Source organism: Chiloscyllium punctatum, chromosome 22 (genome assembly GCF_047496795.1).
Source record: "Chiloscyllium punctatum isolate Juve2018m chromosome 22, sChiPun1.3, whole genome shotgun sequence".
In the NCBI taxonomy this organism is placed as follows: domain Eukaryota; kingdom Metazoa; phylum Chordata; class Chondrichthyes; order Orectolobiformes; family Hemiscylliidae; genus Chiloscyllium; species Chiloscyllium punctatum.
The window spans coordinates 12,347,418-12,363,296 of NC_092760.1; the positions used below are offsets into that span (position 1 = coordinate 12,347,418).

The window sequence follows — 15,879 nt, forward strand, 5'->3', positions numbered from 1 at the left end:
CAATGTCCCAGTCAACATTTCAATCTCCACCAAAACCATGAAAGGCACATTAACTGGTCAGTCATCTCTCTTTTCAGCTTCCTGCAAAATGACTGCAGTGTTTGCCTACATTGCACTTCAAAGCAATCCTCTGCGTATGACGGCTTTCTGACCTTTATAAGGTTAAGCAATAAGGCTCTTTATGAATATCTGTCCCCAGACTTTGTGTTTATAGATTCCCTTTCAATTGCCTCTTTGAATCCTCAGACTACCTAGTCAATATGCTGACACTACCTACCTCTTTTCACCTGCTTGATTGTCATGTTGAAGTTAGGAGTTTAAATATAGTGTTTGTCCAGTCCCTTTGCCCTTGTTTCAGGGTGATGTGCCTGGTAACATCCTTGCCCTGAACTCCAGGTGAACACTCCAGTTCCTGTTCAGCTGAAATAGGTTATGGATGAATGGAAATCAACTTGCAGTTTGAAAATGGGGCTATTTCCATGGTGCCCCTGACCAATGTCTTATTCCTGGGCTATGGTCACTAGCTCAGTACCCTGTTTCTTAAAAAAAAACATTAGAAAAGTGACCAGACTCCAAGTAGTACTACGCTGACGAGCTGGGCACTCGGGTGTCACGGTGGCTCAGTGGTTAGCACCACAGGCTCAGGGACCCGGGTTCGAGTCCCAGCCTCGGGTGACTGTCAATGTGGAGTTTGTACAAAGTGGTTCATCTCACAGTCGTGAAGGTGAAGGAGCTAGACCGGGTGGGGCCGAATGGTCCTGCTTCCGCCCGACCACTGTGACATCCCCAAGGGCACTACCTAAATGCAGTTTGTGCGCCCATCGCACCGAGAGAGTGAGCCAGCGGGTGGTTCAATTCCAGTACCTCTCCCCCCCAGGGAGGGGAGGATGGATGATGAATTTCAAGAAAGAAACTGCCTTGAGGTTTGTTTCTCTCACTTGTATTTTTTTTTGTAATGACCAAAGTGTTGGATTGGATCCAACGAGTTGTCTGGGCTGCCCCAAACAGAGAGAGAGAGAGAGAGAGAACCAGCCGCAACTTACTCCGACAGTGTCATTCCAAGTGTACACCTCCCACCAGGGCGACCCAGCCTGAGCTGTGTATAAAGAGAGGCTGCAGGCAGCAGAGAGGCGTCAGTCCCAATAGTTAGTGCCTGGCTCTCCACCCTCCCCCTCGAACAGCTCGCCTCTTCAAATCCTCCTCCTGTCCCCTGCTGTCTCAACGCGGAACAAGCTGCCAACATATCCAGGGGTAAGTGGTCGTTCTCAACGACTGTTCAGTTCCTGCTGGAGGGCAGGACACTCTGGGTGTGCAAAATTGCTGGTTTTGAGGGGACTTTTCTCTCTCTCTCTCTCTCTCTGGTCTAATTCTAGTCCTTTCCCCCAACTACTCGTGTTTGGGTTTTACTGCTCTGACTTTGCTCAGAGTTTCCCAGGTCACCCCCCCCTCGTCCTGTGCACAGAGAGTCAGCACTTCTCTTATTTACCCACGTGAGGGGATACTGTGATGACCCCAACTAGAGCAAGTGGTAGTGATGTATGGGTTGCTTCCCCCCCCCCCATCTGACACCCTTACCCCCCTCTTAGACATAGACAGAGGCTCTCATGTGTACTGTCTCTCCCTCCCTCACACATTCCCCCATTTAGTGGTGAATACACACAATATCACTCACCCAAGTGAGGCCCCTCTCATCTCTTTAAGTCAAAAGTGTGATGCTGGAAAAGCACAGCAGGTCGGGCAGCATCCCAGGAGCAGGAGAATCGACATTTCGGGCATAATCCCTTCATCAGGAATGCCTGTTATCTCATCTCTTTAACACATACACTCTCACATGCCACACTCTGACACACACAAACACACTGTGTCGCATCTACGTGCGCACATTACACACAACTTTGATTTATAGAGAGGCATACAGCACAGAAACAGACCCTCTGTCCAAAACTCAACTAATTCCACTTGCCTGTGTTTGGCCCATATCCCTCTAAACCTTTCCTCTTCACATACTTGTCCAAATGTCTTTTCAATTTTGTAACTGTATCCGCCTCCCCCACCTTCTCTGTCGGCTCGTTCCATATACACACCACCCTCTGTGTGGAAAAGTTGCCCATTGGGTCCCTTTATAGATCTGTTCCCCCTCTCTCCTTAAACCCATGCCCTCTACTTTTGGACTCCCCTATCCTTGGCTATTCACCCTATCTACATCCCTCTGACACCCCAGGGGCAAAAAAAGTCCCAGCCTATCCAGCCTGTCCTAACCTGAACCTACAAATAATGTCACGTGTGAAGTTAATCTGTGATATAGTTTTTCCATTGTTATTTAAAGCAGTGCAACTGACACATTACTAAGTGGAGGTTGCAAATGAGTCATGAAGTTTTGGGTTATGTTTTAACTGTGCTGGCAGTGGTACCTCACACTTTTGCTGAATTTAATAGCTGGAGGGTATGGTATAACACATAGATACATGAATTAGGAGCAGGAGTAGAGGACTCAGTCCCTTGAGCCCACTCTGTCATTCAATAAGATCAAGGCTGACCAAAAACACTCCATAATCCCGCTCACTTCTCATCCTCTTACTTACCACAAATTTGCCTACCTCTGCCTTCGAAATATTTAAGGAACTGACTTCCAGCCCCTTGGGAGGAAGAGAATTCCAAAAGCTCAAGATCTCTGTCAGAAATAAACTCTCATTCTCACTCAATGGGCACCCCCTTATTTTTCTTGAAACAGTTCTCGATTCTCCAAAAGGAGGAAATATTCTTTCCGCACGCATCTTGTCAAGACCACTTAGCGTTCTAACTGTTTCACTCAGATCACCCCTTTTCTGTTCTCAGCTCAAGTGGATTCGGGCCGCTGTGTCCAAATAACAGCTCACCCTATCCAGTTATCTATCGAGTAAATCTCTCTGAACATCTTCCTATGTGTTTACATCCTTCCTTACATAAGGACTAATATTGTACACTGTGATCCAGTTGGGGTCTCATCTGTGCCCTGTACTGAAAAAGTGTTACTGCTTTAACTTTGTAGTCAATTCCCCTCACATTAAATAACAACAATCTATTAGCTTTCCTAATTTCCACACACTAACCTTTTGTGATTCATGTATTAGGATACCCAACTTCTCACTAGTCAGATAATTTTCATTTCTCAATCAAAATGGGCAATTTTACACTTTCCCAAATCATTTTCCATTTATCAGCTCTTTCCGCATTCACTTAACCGATCTAAATCTGGTTATAGCTTCTGTATTTCATTTGGACATCTGAAAATTTAGCTACCATGGCTTCGGTCCCTTCACGTAAATAATTTACAATAGTTGTAAAAAATTGTTTTGGGTGGCACACTGCTCCATCTTCCAGAGGAAGTGGTGGATGTGGGCACAGCTACAATGTTTAAAAGGCACTTAAATTAATCCATGAGTAGGAAAGGTTTGGAGGGACATGGGCCAGGAGCAGGCCGGTGAGAATCATTTAGTTTGGGATTATGTCCAGCATGACCTGTTTGGACCAAAAGGTCTGTTTCTGTGCTGTATGACTCTATGGCAGCTTGCCAACTGGAAACTGAATGAGTTAGGTCGACTCTTTCCTGTTAGCTGGCCAATCTTCAATCTGTTACTTTGGTATTAACATGTCAATATTCCTCCTTACGATGTGAGCTTTCATTTTCTGCCATAAACGTTAAGGTAACATCTTAATTAAATGCCTTTTGGAAATCTAAGAGCAGTACATCAACCGTTTCTACTTTATCAATGGCATGTCACTTCCTTAAAGAGGTTCAAGGGATTGTTTACGCATGATTTCCATTTCAATAACTCATATTCACTCTGACCAATTACCTTGTGCTGTTCCAGAATGTTTGCTTTAATAATAGCTTCCAGGGTCTTGCCTATGACAACTGCTAAGCTTCCTGTTCACTCTCTCTCTTCATCCCTCTCCCTTTTCCTCTCCCTCACTCTTTCTTTCCCTCTCTGCCTCTCTCTCTCTCTTTTTCCCTCTCCTTTTTTCCTCTGCCTCTCTCTTTTTTTCCTCTGCCTCTCTCTCTTTTTTTTCCTCTCCCTCTCTTTTTTTCCTCTCCCTCTCTTTTTTCCTCTCCCTCTCTCTCTTTTTTCCTCTCCCTCTCTCTTTTTTTTTTCCTCTCCCTCTCTCTCTTTTTTTTTCCTCTCCCTCTCTCTCTCTTTTTTCCTCTCCCTCTCTCTCTCTTTTTTCCTCTCCCTCTCTCTCTCTTTTTTCCTCTCCCTCTCTCTCTTTTTTCCTCTCCCTCTCTCTCTTTTTTCCTCTGCCTCTCTCTTTTTTCATCTCCCCTCTCTCTCTTTTTCTCTCCCTCTCTCTCTTTTTTCCTCTGCCCCTCTCTCTCTCTTTTTCCTCTGCCCCTCTCTCTTTTTTCCTCTGCCCCTCTCTCTTTCTTTTCTCGCCCCCCCCCGCCTTTTTCCCCTCTCACTTCGCGTTTGAATAAAGGAGTGACATTCACTATTTTGCAGTCTATTAGAATCTTTGATGAATCTAAGGAAATGAAGACCAATACTGGCCTGAGGATGAAGTCCTTCAGGTTTTGGGGATTTGTCAGCCTGCAATTTGAACAATTTCCTCACTGTCAGGATGATACAGAGAGGCTGCAGAGGGATGCAGTCAGGTTAAGCAAGTGGGGGAAAAAATCTTGGCGGATGGCATGTACTGTGGGAAAATGTGAGGCGTTGCACTGTGGGCAAGAGGAATAGAGGAGCTGAATATTATTTAAATGCTGCAGAAAGCTACAGAACAGAGGGATTTAGCAGTCTTTGTCCATGAGTCACAAAATGCTAGCGTGCAACTTCAGCGGGTAACAGGGAAGGCTAGTGGAATGTTGGTCTTTGTTTCCAATGGAATGGGGCATAATAGCAGGGAGGTTTTGCAAAAAATGCAGGAGGCATTAGTCAGAACATAGCCAGAATACTGGAAACAATTTTACATCCCTTAACTAAGGAAAGATATATTGGCATTGGAGGCAGTCTGGAGAAAGTTCATTGGGTTGATAGTAGTTAGTGTGTTGCAAAGAGATGTTATGTAGGGTGGGTTTGTACTCATTGGAGTTTAGAAGATGATTCTGCAGGTGACTTGACAAGGTCGATACGGAGAGGTCGTTTTCCCCTTATGGAAGAGTCTACAATCAGAGGACGTAATCTCCGATTAAGTGGTTGTACATTTAAGGCAGAGATGAGATAGAAATTCTCTCTGAGAATTGTGGACTGCTTTACCACTGAGAGGTGTAAGGCTGAGTCATTCCTCGTTGAGACAGACAACTTTTTAATCAGTAAAGAAAGCAAGGGTTTAGGGGCTAAGGTGAGAAAGTGACATCGACCGGGATCTGATTGAATGGCAGAGCAGGCCAGATGGCCTGGAGTGGTCTAGGTATGATCCTCCATCTTATGGTCACATGGCCTTACCGTTTCCCGAATGATTGTTATTTTCTTGAGTTGCTCCTTCCATTCATTTCTTGATCTACAGCTGTGTCTGATGGGGAAATATCGCTGGAAAATACCTGCTCAATTGATCAGCCATCTCTTGAGTTTAAATTATTAATGTCCCTTTTGGAGGTTCTGTTTGCTAATTTTGTGCATGGCTCCACATTATCAACCGTGCAAAACTTTGTCCTGTCTGGGTCGTTGGTGCTTGGTGTGGATCTCCATAACCTGGACTTCCCCCCCCCCCACCCCCCCTCCCCAAACCCCCCTCAACTGTAGGTTCCTCTCTAGCTCGAAAGAGATTGGGCCAAACCCTAGCATTGAGGCAGGCAATGCAGCCTTCGGGATTCTTGATCTTTGCTGCAGAAACCAGAGTTGGTCTCCTTCACCGAATGTTGTCCCGTACTGCATCTGCTCTGATTTGTGCTCCTCCTGGGTGAATGGCTCCTTGTAATTCTGTTCAGTTAGTACATCCCTTTTGCAGGCCTGACCCTCATCCAAACGAGCTGAAAGAGTCTCGAGAATTGGGAGTGTGATGCTGGAAAAGCACAGCAGGTCAGGCAGCAACTTGATGAAGGGCTTATGCCCGAAACGTCGACTCCCCTGCTCTTTGGATGCTGCCTGACCTGCTGCGCTTTTCCAACACCACACTCTCGATTCTTCGGCATCTGCATTCCTCACTTTCTCCTGAAAGGACCTTGAACCGTTTGGACAGTTGCGCTGCTGGATCCTCTTAGCTGCCTCAGTCACAGTTGCTGCCTCCTTTCCCTGGCCAAACCAGTAGACCCTATCCTAGAGAGTGTGCCCCTTCCCGGAATAAAGTGTCCAGGTACTTTAGAATCATAGAATCCCTACAGTGCTGAAAGAGGCTATTCAGCCCATCAAGTCTGCACTGACCCTCCAAAAACCCTATCCCATATCTGTGTGTTTTCCCATGGCTAATCCATTTAGCTCCACTTCCCTAGGCCATACACCCCAATTTAGCACAGCCAGTCCACCTAATCTGCACATCTTTGCATTGTGGGTGGAAACCAGAGCACCGGGAGGAAGCCCACGCAGATTCAGGGAGGATGTGCAAACTCCACAAAGACAGCCGCCCAAGGCTGGAATCGAACCCAGATCCCTGGCAGTGTGAGGCAGCAGTGCTCACCACTGTGGTGCTGTGCTGCTCATTCTCACCCTCCCTGAAGTGTCACAGGGTCTGTAATTCCACCTCTGGCTCATAAACGCTGAGCTGAAACTATTCAAGCTGCAAACACTGTGGATGTGTTCCCCTTGTATCACACTGGCTTCCAGGAACTCCCACATTCTGCAGTCACGACGCATCACCTGCCCTGCCTTCTTTATTGTGGAGCAGGTGTGGACTGCAGATGCTGGAGACCAGAGCCGAGAATATGTTGCTGGAAAAGCCCTGCATCAGGCTGCTGCCCAAAATGTCGCTACTCCTGCTTCTCGGATGCTGCCTGACCTGCTGTGCTTTTCCAGCAACACACTCTCGACACTGCCATCTTTATTGTGTCTCAATGAAGTAATTAATTATGTGGTTAAATTTTAAATAAAGCAACTTTACCACTTAAGAATAAAATAAATAATGAAATTACCAGTCACTAACCTCACTTAGAGAATCACAGAGGAATTGTGAAAACGATAGAAAAGCAAAGAGGAGTTAGGAGAAAACACTAGCAGCCAAAATAAAGTGAATCTCCAAGTCTGCTACAAGCACTTTGCTAGTGAGAGAGTGGTAAAGTAAGAGTAAGGATGATTTGGCACCAAAAAGAAGATTTATACGTTGTCTTAGAAGACATAGCTAAGGCATTAATGCCTTGCATTTGTCTTCACTAAAGGAAGGAGATGATTCCCAGGCCATGGTGACTGAGAAGGAAATGAGAATGCAAAAAAGTGTTTAGTAAAAGAGTTCTAAACTGATAAGAAGGCAGCATTGGATAAGCTGTTGGTACTTAAAGCTGACAAGACATCGGAACCCCAGGTCAGGTGTACCTCAGGCTACTGAAGGATGAGAGAGTGGAAATTGCAGGACACTTAGTCTTCCCTAGACTCAAGGGAGGTGCCAGAAAACTGGAGAATTGTTCAGAAAAGATAGTTAGGGCAAGCTGAACAATTACACACCAGTCCGCAGTGGGGAAGTTTCTAGAAACCGTTATTAGGATAAAATAGGGAGATAAAGAGGTAGGTACATTAGGAAGCATCAGCATGGATTTCTAAAGGGGCGATTGTACGATGGCCTAGTCGCATTGTCACGAATCTATTAATTCAGAAACCCAGCTAATGTTCTGGGGATCTCCTGCCATGGTAGAATTTGAATTCAAACAAGAATTTGGAATTGGAGATCTAATGATGACCATGAAACCATTGTCAAAAACAGAAATTGCTGGAAAAGCTCAGCAGGTCTGGCAGCTTCTGTGGAGAGAAATCAGAGTTAATGTTACCCTTCTTCAGAGCTGAAACCATTGTCCTTGAGGGAAGGAAACTGCCATCCTTACCTGGTCTGACCTACATGTGACTCCAGACCCACAGCAATGTGTGGCTGTTGCTGGATAATTTGAGATGGGCAATAAATGCTGGCATAGCCAGAGATGCCCACATGCTGTGAGTGAATAAAAAAACTAGATTTGCTATTGTTTTAGAAGAGGTAATAGGAAGGATCAGTCAGAATAATGCTGTTGATTTATTATACACAGGCTTTTGTAACAGTGCCACACTGCAGTCTTGTGAGGAAAGTTATAGATCATGGAATAAAAGGGACTGTGCCAAAGTGGATACAAAATTGGCTGAATGATAGAAACCAGAGAATTATTGTCAATGGGTATATTTCAGGCTGGAGGAAGGTTAGTGATGGAGTTCCGCATTGAGGCCCATGTTTTTCCTAATTTATATTAATGATCTGGATTTTGGCAAAAGAATGACAATTTCAAAGTTTGCAGATGACGCTGAAGTTAGACGAACTGTAAACCGTTCAGAGGACAGTGTGAAATTCCAAAAGCACCTTGACTAGTTGGGATAATGGGAGGATAAATGGAGGAAGATGTCTAATGCAGAAGAATATGAGATGATGTATTTGGTCGTTAGAACTCAGGCTGACAATATAAACTAAAGGGTGCACACACAGAGGTACCTTGGTATATATGTGCACAGGTCATTTAAGGTGGCAGGACAGATGGAAAGAGCAATTATTGAAGCATACAGGGTCCTCTGCTTTATTAATTAGGGTGTTAAGTGCAAGACGAAGGAGGTGATGTTGAATGTGTATGAGACACTTGTTCGAACTCGGCTGGAGTATTGAGTACAGATGTGGGCACCACGTTACTGGAAGGATATGACTGGGTTAGGCAACATACAAAAGAGGATTTTTGTGAATAGATTCAAGGATGAGAACCTTCACCTCTGAGATTGTAGAAGTTGGGATTGTTCTCCCTGAGGGGGGGGGGGGGGGGCGACAAAGACAAAGATGAAGTCTGTTTTCAAAATTGTGGGGACCTGGATAGAGGGGATACGGAGAAACAATCTCGAGTTGTATAAGAATCAAAAAGCAAAAGGGCATAGATTTAAAGTGATTTGCGAAAGGAGCACGTGTATTGAGAGGAAAGAAGTTTCCACACTGTGACTGATTAGGGTCTAGAATGCACTGCCTGGAACCTGGTGGAGGCAGGTTCAATTGAGGGTATTGAGAGGTTAATTACAATGGAGTTGGGGTGCAGGGTGATGGTGAATGATACTACGTCATGCTGCTGATTTGAAGAGCCAGTGCAGACAACATGGTCTAGTGGTCACTGTGTGCACTGTAAGGTTTCTGTGATTCAGTTAGTGTCCCAAAAAAATTAAGCTAGTTAATTACAGGTTGTCTTTTTCTTTTAAAACAAAATGTTTTTCTCAATATCAGCACTCTACACAGTCCCTAGCAGCTCTTACTCTGCAGATAATTAACTCACAGCTTTCATGTGGTATCACTTTTTATTTTTTCTTAGTTTCCCCCCTGAGGTATTTACCCTCCTCCCTATTCCGCGTACTCGTCTACCACACAGAGTCCCTGTGATGCCACGGCTCCTGGTTACCTTCAGAATGCCTGTCTCGGTATCCCCTCTGTCCTCCTCTTCCAGCTGCAGCTGACTGCCTGTCTCAGTTAAGGGGGTGAGCAAGAGTCTGTCAGATGGAGTACGGTGAGATGATAAATGTGAGATCATCCATTATATAAATGGTGAAAAATTGCAGTGTGCTACTGTGCAGAGGGACCTGGGTGTCCCTGTGCATGAATCACAGAAGTTAGGTCTGCAGGTACAACAGGTAATTAAAAAGGCAAATGGAATATTGTCCTCCATTGCTAGAGGGATGGAGTTTAAAAACAAGGAGGTTATACAGCAGCTGTGTTGAGTCCTGGTGTTGCTGTTCTTACTTGGGAAAGGATGTCCTGGCACTGGAGGGGGTGCAGAGGAGGGTCACTTGATTGATTCTGGAGTTGAGGGGGTTGGCTTATGGGGAGAGATCGAATCAACTGGGACTGTACTCATTTATAATTAGAAGAATGAGGCGGGTTTTATAGAAATATAAAAAATTATGAAGAGAAAAGGTAAGAGAGAAGCTGGGGGGGGGGGGGGGTGTTGTTTCCACTGGCCGGTGAAACGAGAACAAGGGGACACAGCCTCAAAATATGGGGGAGCAGATTTCGGACTGAGTTGGGGAGGAACTTGTTTCACCCAGAGCGTTGTGAATCTGTGGAGTTCCCTGCCCAGGGAAGAGGTTGAGGCTGCCTCATTGGATGTTTTATGGCAAAGCTAGATTACTGCGAATCCTCTTGCAAGGATGCCTGCCTTGAAGAAGTTTTCCTCCCCTCTCTACAAGAATCTCAGGGAGTCCATCTCCCACTGCAACTCCCAGGTCATTTCCTCTGCTCTGAAGCTCTTTATCTCTCCACGCTTCAGACTCACTGCCTTTATTCCTGATGAAAGGCTTTTGCCCGAAACGTTGATTTCGCTGCTCGTTGGATGCTGCCTGAACTGCTGTGCTCTTCCAGCACCACTAATCCAGTATTTGGTTTTCAGCATCTGCAGTTATTGTTTTTACCGAGTTAAGGGTTATGATGAGTGGACAAGCAAATGGAACGGAGTCTGTGAAGATCAGCCATGATCTTGTTCAATGGTGGAGTAGACTCGAGGGTGGGGTTGGGGGGGGGGGTTGCAGATGGCCCACTCCTGATCCTAACTCTTATGTTCTCATATTGCTGTCACCTGTTCCTCTGGGTCCTGCTGACTGCCTGTCTTGAATTGATGTTTTGGGGCCAGGTTGGTTGGGCAGGGCTTGACGTGAGCAGAACATATAATCAAACAAATTCTGTTAATTGTCCCGTTTTAAGAGCCGGAGTCGTTTCTGTGATTATGTGCTGTGCTTAGGTTATCTAAAACTTTAACAATCATGGTGTTGTGCGGGTATGTTCAGAAATTGTCAGGTCTCTTTTTTTTTGTTGTTCAAAACAGGGACCGCATTGAAAATGGTCGAGAGTGTGGCGCTGGAAGAGCACAGCAGGTCAGGCAGCATCCGAGGAGCAGGAGAGTCGATGTTTCGGGCATAAGACCTTCATCAGGAATTCTTGATGAAGGGTTTATGCCCAAAACATCGATTCTCCTGCTCCTCGGATGCTGCCTGACCTGCTGTGCTCTTCCAGCACCACACTCTCGACTCTGATCTCCAGCATCTGCAGTTCCTCACTTTCTCCTTGCTGCATTGAAAATGCTTTCATTTATTTGAGGTATTGTATTCTCCAAGGGAATTACCATTTATTATTAGCACAGTGCCAACAAGTCGCGGTTGTACGACATTGTTCACATTTTAAAGTAAAAGGTCTTCACAAAACGCGGTAAAGGTAGCAACAGCTGCGGAAAAGAGACTAAGTGAGCTGTGTGAAACCTGTGTTGGGATGTTGGGTCTGAGGGACAGAGGGGAGAGAGGATTTGGAGAGTCCAAGTGGCCAGTTCACCAGAGATGGAGGTGGCTGAGGGCTGTGTGTCAGATTCTGAAGCACAGAAGGATACACATCGGGGAGGGAGGGCCAGAGAGGGAGGGTTTGGGAAAACTGACTCTAGTAATCTGTATCAAGCACTTCGGCCGAGACGGGATAACGGCAGAAGTAGGTAAAATTGCACAAATGAAAATCGTTGGCGCTGGGAAGTCTGAAGCTGGGCTCAAGGGTCTTACTGAGTACTGGAGTCCACTCAACCGAAGAAACTCAGGAGAGTGAAATCGAAACAGAAGTGGCTGGAGAAACTCGACCGGTCTGGCAACATCTGTGGAAAGAGAAAGCAGAGTTAATGTTTGCGTTCGGTGACCTCGGGCTCAATATCCGCTGAATGTCTCTCTCTGCAGATGCTGCCAGACGCACTGAGCTTCTCCAGGAATTTCTATTTTGCTTGTTTCAAAGTTCACAGCATGCACAATTCTTCCTTTTACTTAAGATGCTGGAGAGTGATGGAATCAATGAGTACGGGTTTACAACAGGGTTACAAATGCGGTAGCTTTGGTTTTTCAAGAGGCTACATTAGAGGGAGTTGTAGCTGGTGATAAGTTGACGATGAACAGGTCACCTCCCAGCAGCAGAGAGGTGTAATCAGATATCATCAGCATTTCAGAGACGCTCAGGTCTGTGGAGCTGCGCTGAGGAGTGATTTATAAATAATAAAGAGGAGGAGGCCAGCAAAACTTCTAATTTGGAATTAGGAAGAGAAAATGTCACTGTCAGTATGCTGGCTGCTTGCGATTGGGCTCGGCTGGATCCAGCTAGGGGGGTAGTCCCCAGAAACGAGGGAATGAGCTGGATTGAGGGTATTATTGTACCAAAGAACTGCAGGGAAATTGAGGGCCACAGCCACAGATGATGCAGCTCACGACTCAAACCAGTCCTGACCCTGGTCTTGCCAACAGGACCAAAGAAGGGATTCCAGCAGCAAGTTCAGGAGCAAAGAGGCATGATATTGGCAAACGATGGCACCTTTTAAAGAGCCTTAAAGAGAATAATAGTGACAGACTGGATGTTATTTTTCATTCAAAGGGAGGAGGGTATCGCTAATGTGTATTACCCATCCCTAGTTGCCCTTAAGAAAGTGCTGCCTTCTTGAACCACCCCTGCACTCCCTGGGGTGTAGAGACACCCACTGCAGCATGAAGGAGGGACTTCCAAGATTCTGACCCAGTGAAGAAACGGTGACATAGTTCCGAGTTAGGTTGGTGAGTGGTATGGAGGGGACCTTGCCGGCTGTGGTGTTCCCATCTATCTGCCGGCCTTGTCCTTGGAGATGGTAGAGGTTGTGGACTTGGAGGGAGCCTTGCTGCAGAGTTGCAGTGCAGTCTCGTCAACCGTACACGCTGCGGCCGTTGTGTGCATCAGCGGTGAAGGAAGCCAGTGTTTAAGACGATGGGCGTGGTGCCACTGGAGGAACCGATTTGTCCTGGATGGTGTTGGGCTTCTGGAGTGTGGTTGGAGAGTACAACAGGAAACATTGACCTTCGTGGGAAACCAGCAGTGACAGTGTCCTTAACAGATTGAGAGGCCGTGCCTGAGCGAAGGTGATCACTATAATTGTAGACTTGGGGACCCACAAGTGGATTTTCATTGATCAGGAGTGAAGTATAAAGGCGATCAAAGAGCCAGAGGGTGGGTGTAAGAGCTGAATGAGCAGTTACCACAGATGGAGTTGGTGGGGTGACAAGAAATCGAAGCTAGGGAGTGATGTAGTTTTAGCACCTTGTTTCCTGCAGATTTTCAGCGTTTTTTGTGAGAGAATGTTTCTCAGCAGCTCTTTCTTCAGCCTGCCGTTTGCTGGTATTTACACTTGAAGATGCTATAACCTGAGTAATACCTTCCTCTGGATGTGCCTGTCCCTTTTGTGGCTTGCTGAAACAAGGAGAAGCTCTGAGGAAGATTTAAGAGGGAGGTGTGTGTGTCTAAACAAGATCTGCTCTCACTGCACTACCTCCTCATATCCTCTGGCTTATTTCCTTGTAAGGATATATGTCACAATTAAATACTTGTTGTTCAGAAAGCAGCTGTCAAAATAAGATTACTTATTTGAACCATGCTTCCCAACAAGTCCTAGAATAGGGACAGAATTGCCAGTGGTTTTAGCTCTGCTGCACAATTTCCACAGGCCACAGAAGGAAGTGTGTCTCGAATTATGTAAAACCGAAGGTGCACTGTTGATTGTGTGTAGCAATTGCCTTCACTGTAAGGATTCATTCCTTCCATTTCCACACGGGGAACAGCGTAGAGAGTGCAGCATATTCTGCACAAGTTGAGATTTCCCAAAGGGAAGATGCAGCGATGTGGGCCACTACGCTCCATGCCATAGGGTTCCATCATTGGCTGTGTTTTGTAATGCAATCCTGATCGCGATCAAGAGCCCTTCATCATCCAGCAAGCTGTGCTGCCGAGTCTTTCTAACTTTAATCCCCTCGGGTCGAAAGGATGGAACAAGGCACATGCACCCTCCCAGGGTCCCAGTAAAACATTGCGTTGGAAAGTTGATAGTGTCCGTGTACAAGCGTCATGGGAGTACCTTCAGGAATAAAGCTCATCACCACTTTACTCTCTGGTAACTAGGCATTGGACAACAATGCCAGCCTTGGCAGTGATGGCCTTTCTGAGACAGTAGAATATTGTATCTCAAGCAATGAAATATATTTTATAACTAGCCATGGGATATTATTCAAAGATTGGTGGAATATTTACACAAGGAGCAGTGGATTATACTATACAGTGGAATCCTATCGAGCCAGCAGTGAGTGCACAGTGCTGTATTGGATTGAAGTAAACCTGGTGAGATATGTGAGGAATAATGGGACATTGATAGTGGGATGGGAGACATTATTCCGCAAGCAGTGAGCTATATATTAAGTTGTGAGATCTTTTTTGCATACAATAAATTATTATACCTTGAGGAGTAGGGTAGTCCTCAATGAGATTTTTAAATAATCAGTAGGATTAGATTAGATTCCCTACAATATGGAGACAGGCCCTTTGGACCAACAAGTCCACACTGACCCTCTGAAGAGTAACCCACCCAGACCCTATATTTACCCCTGACTAATGCACCTAACACTATGGGCAAGTTAGCATGGCCAATTCACCTGAGCTGCACATCTGTGGGAGGAAACCGGAGCACCTGGAGGAAACCCACGCAGACATGGGGAGAATGTGCAGACTCCACACAGAGAGTCGCCCGAGGCTGGAATCGAACCCAGGTCCCTGACGCTGTGAGGCAGCAGTGCTAACCACTGAGCCTGGTTTACAGTGAGTACTATCATCTTCATTGAGTAATGGAATATTAGATGGCCGAGATTTATGACGAGCAATGACAGACAGCACTGAATATTATACTACACAAAGCTAGGAAAAGCTATGTAATGGTGTGTCTAGTGTGGCTGTCCATTCAATGGCCCTCTGATGGGTCGTGTGGAGAAATAAGGTACCGCCAAGAGCACATCTCATTGTGTAGGTTGGTGGTCTATGACTTGTGATCACAATCACACTTTAGGTCATCCTTTACATTCCAGTCGCAGAGTATTGACCATTTCTTGTGTGGATTCAGTTGAGTGCTGTCTTTGTAGGAGGCTAACACTAAGGCGCTCTGCTGCTGGTCATTGGTCAGTTGTTGGTTCTTTGAGATTCTCCCATGATTCTCCCTGGTCGGTTGATACCTGCTGTGGGGATATTGATAGCTCTTTCACAGAATGACTGCTGCGACCTTGAGAGCATTCTTAGTGGGTTTTTTTAAAAAAAACACACACTTTGTAAGGTTTGCTAATGACCTTTCTCCATCTCACAGAGTGCAATGGCGATGAACGATAGGTAAGATAATGTGGGACAACACTGGAAGCCACTCAGGAGTGAGTATTTCTGACACCATTCTCATGGTACTGTTGAGCTATGTACTCTGTTGTGGTTGGGGAATGAGGAGAACAGCGTTCTGTACCAGAGTGAACTGGAGACGCTGTTCCAGTTGCTGCTCCCCATGACGATCTGGTGAGTTTCCGGATTATGTTTGACCTGGTTTTGACTTTCTGACTGGCATTACTGAGATAAGGCTGATAAGGGAAAGTCGGTTGTAAACGTTGCCAGCGATGGGGAATGATACTGAGGAATATTAGCAAGTGGGATGTTATGGGAAGGCCTGCATGGTTGTTGCCCCAATGCTTTTCAGTAATTAGGAACACGAGGAGCTGTCAAAATTGCATCATGACCAATCATACTCTAACTCTGTCTACCCTCCTCGGTTCTGGGATCCTTTTAATATTGTGCCTAATAAATGGAAATCCCCAGAAATGCCACCTCATTTGCTGAGTCTAAGGTGATTAATCTCCCAACCTAGTTTGCAGCACTCGTTTGGAATGTATTGTTTGTGTCTGTCCACAAGCAAATCAAAGGGGTTTCTCCCGAGGC

General features: G+C 45.7%; 1 protein-coding gene across 2 annotated transcripts in view; it reads left to right on the plus strand.

Annotated features, from left to right (window-relative positions):
* The first annotated feature begins 822 nt into the window (after positions 1 to 822).
* The window catches only part of LOC140493403 (proline-rich protein 5-like), a 133,701-nt gene continuing 118,644 nt past the window's right edge, over positions 823 to 15,879 (plus strand). Inside the window, exon 1 of one of the 2 annotated variants that reach the window (XM_072591800.1) lies at positions 823 to 923. The gene's annotated coding sequence lies outside the window, so the exon portion shown is untranslated. Of the gene's footprint in view, positions 924 to 1,085; positions 1,252 to 15,879 lie in introns of those variants that run through there. The other variant, XM_072591798.1, reaches the window with a different exon arrangement.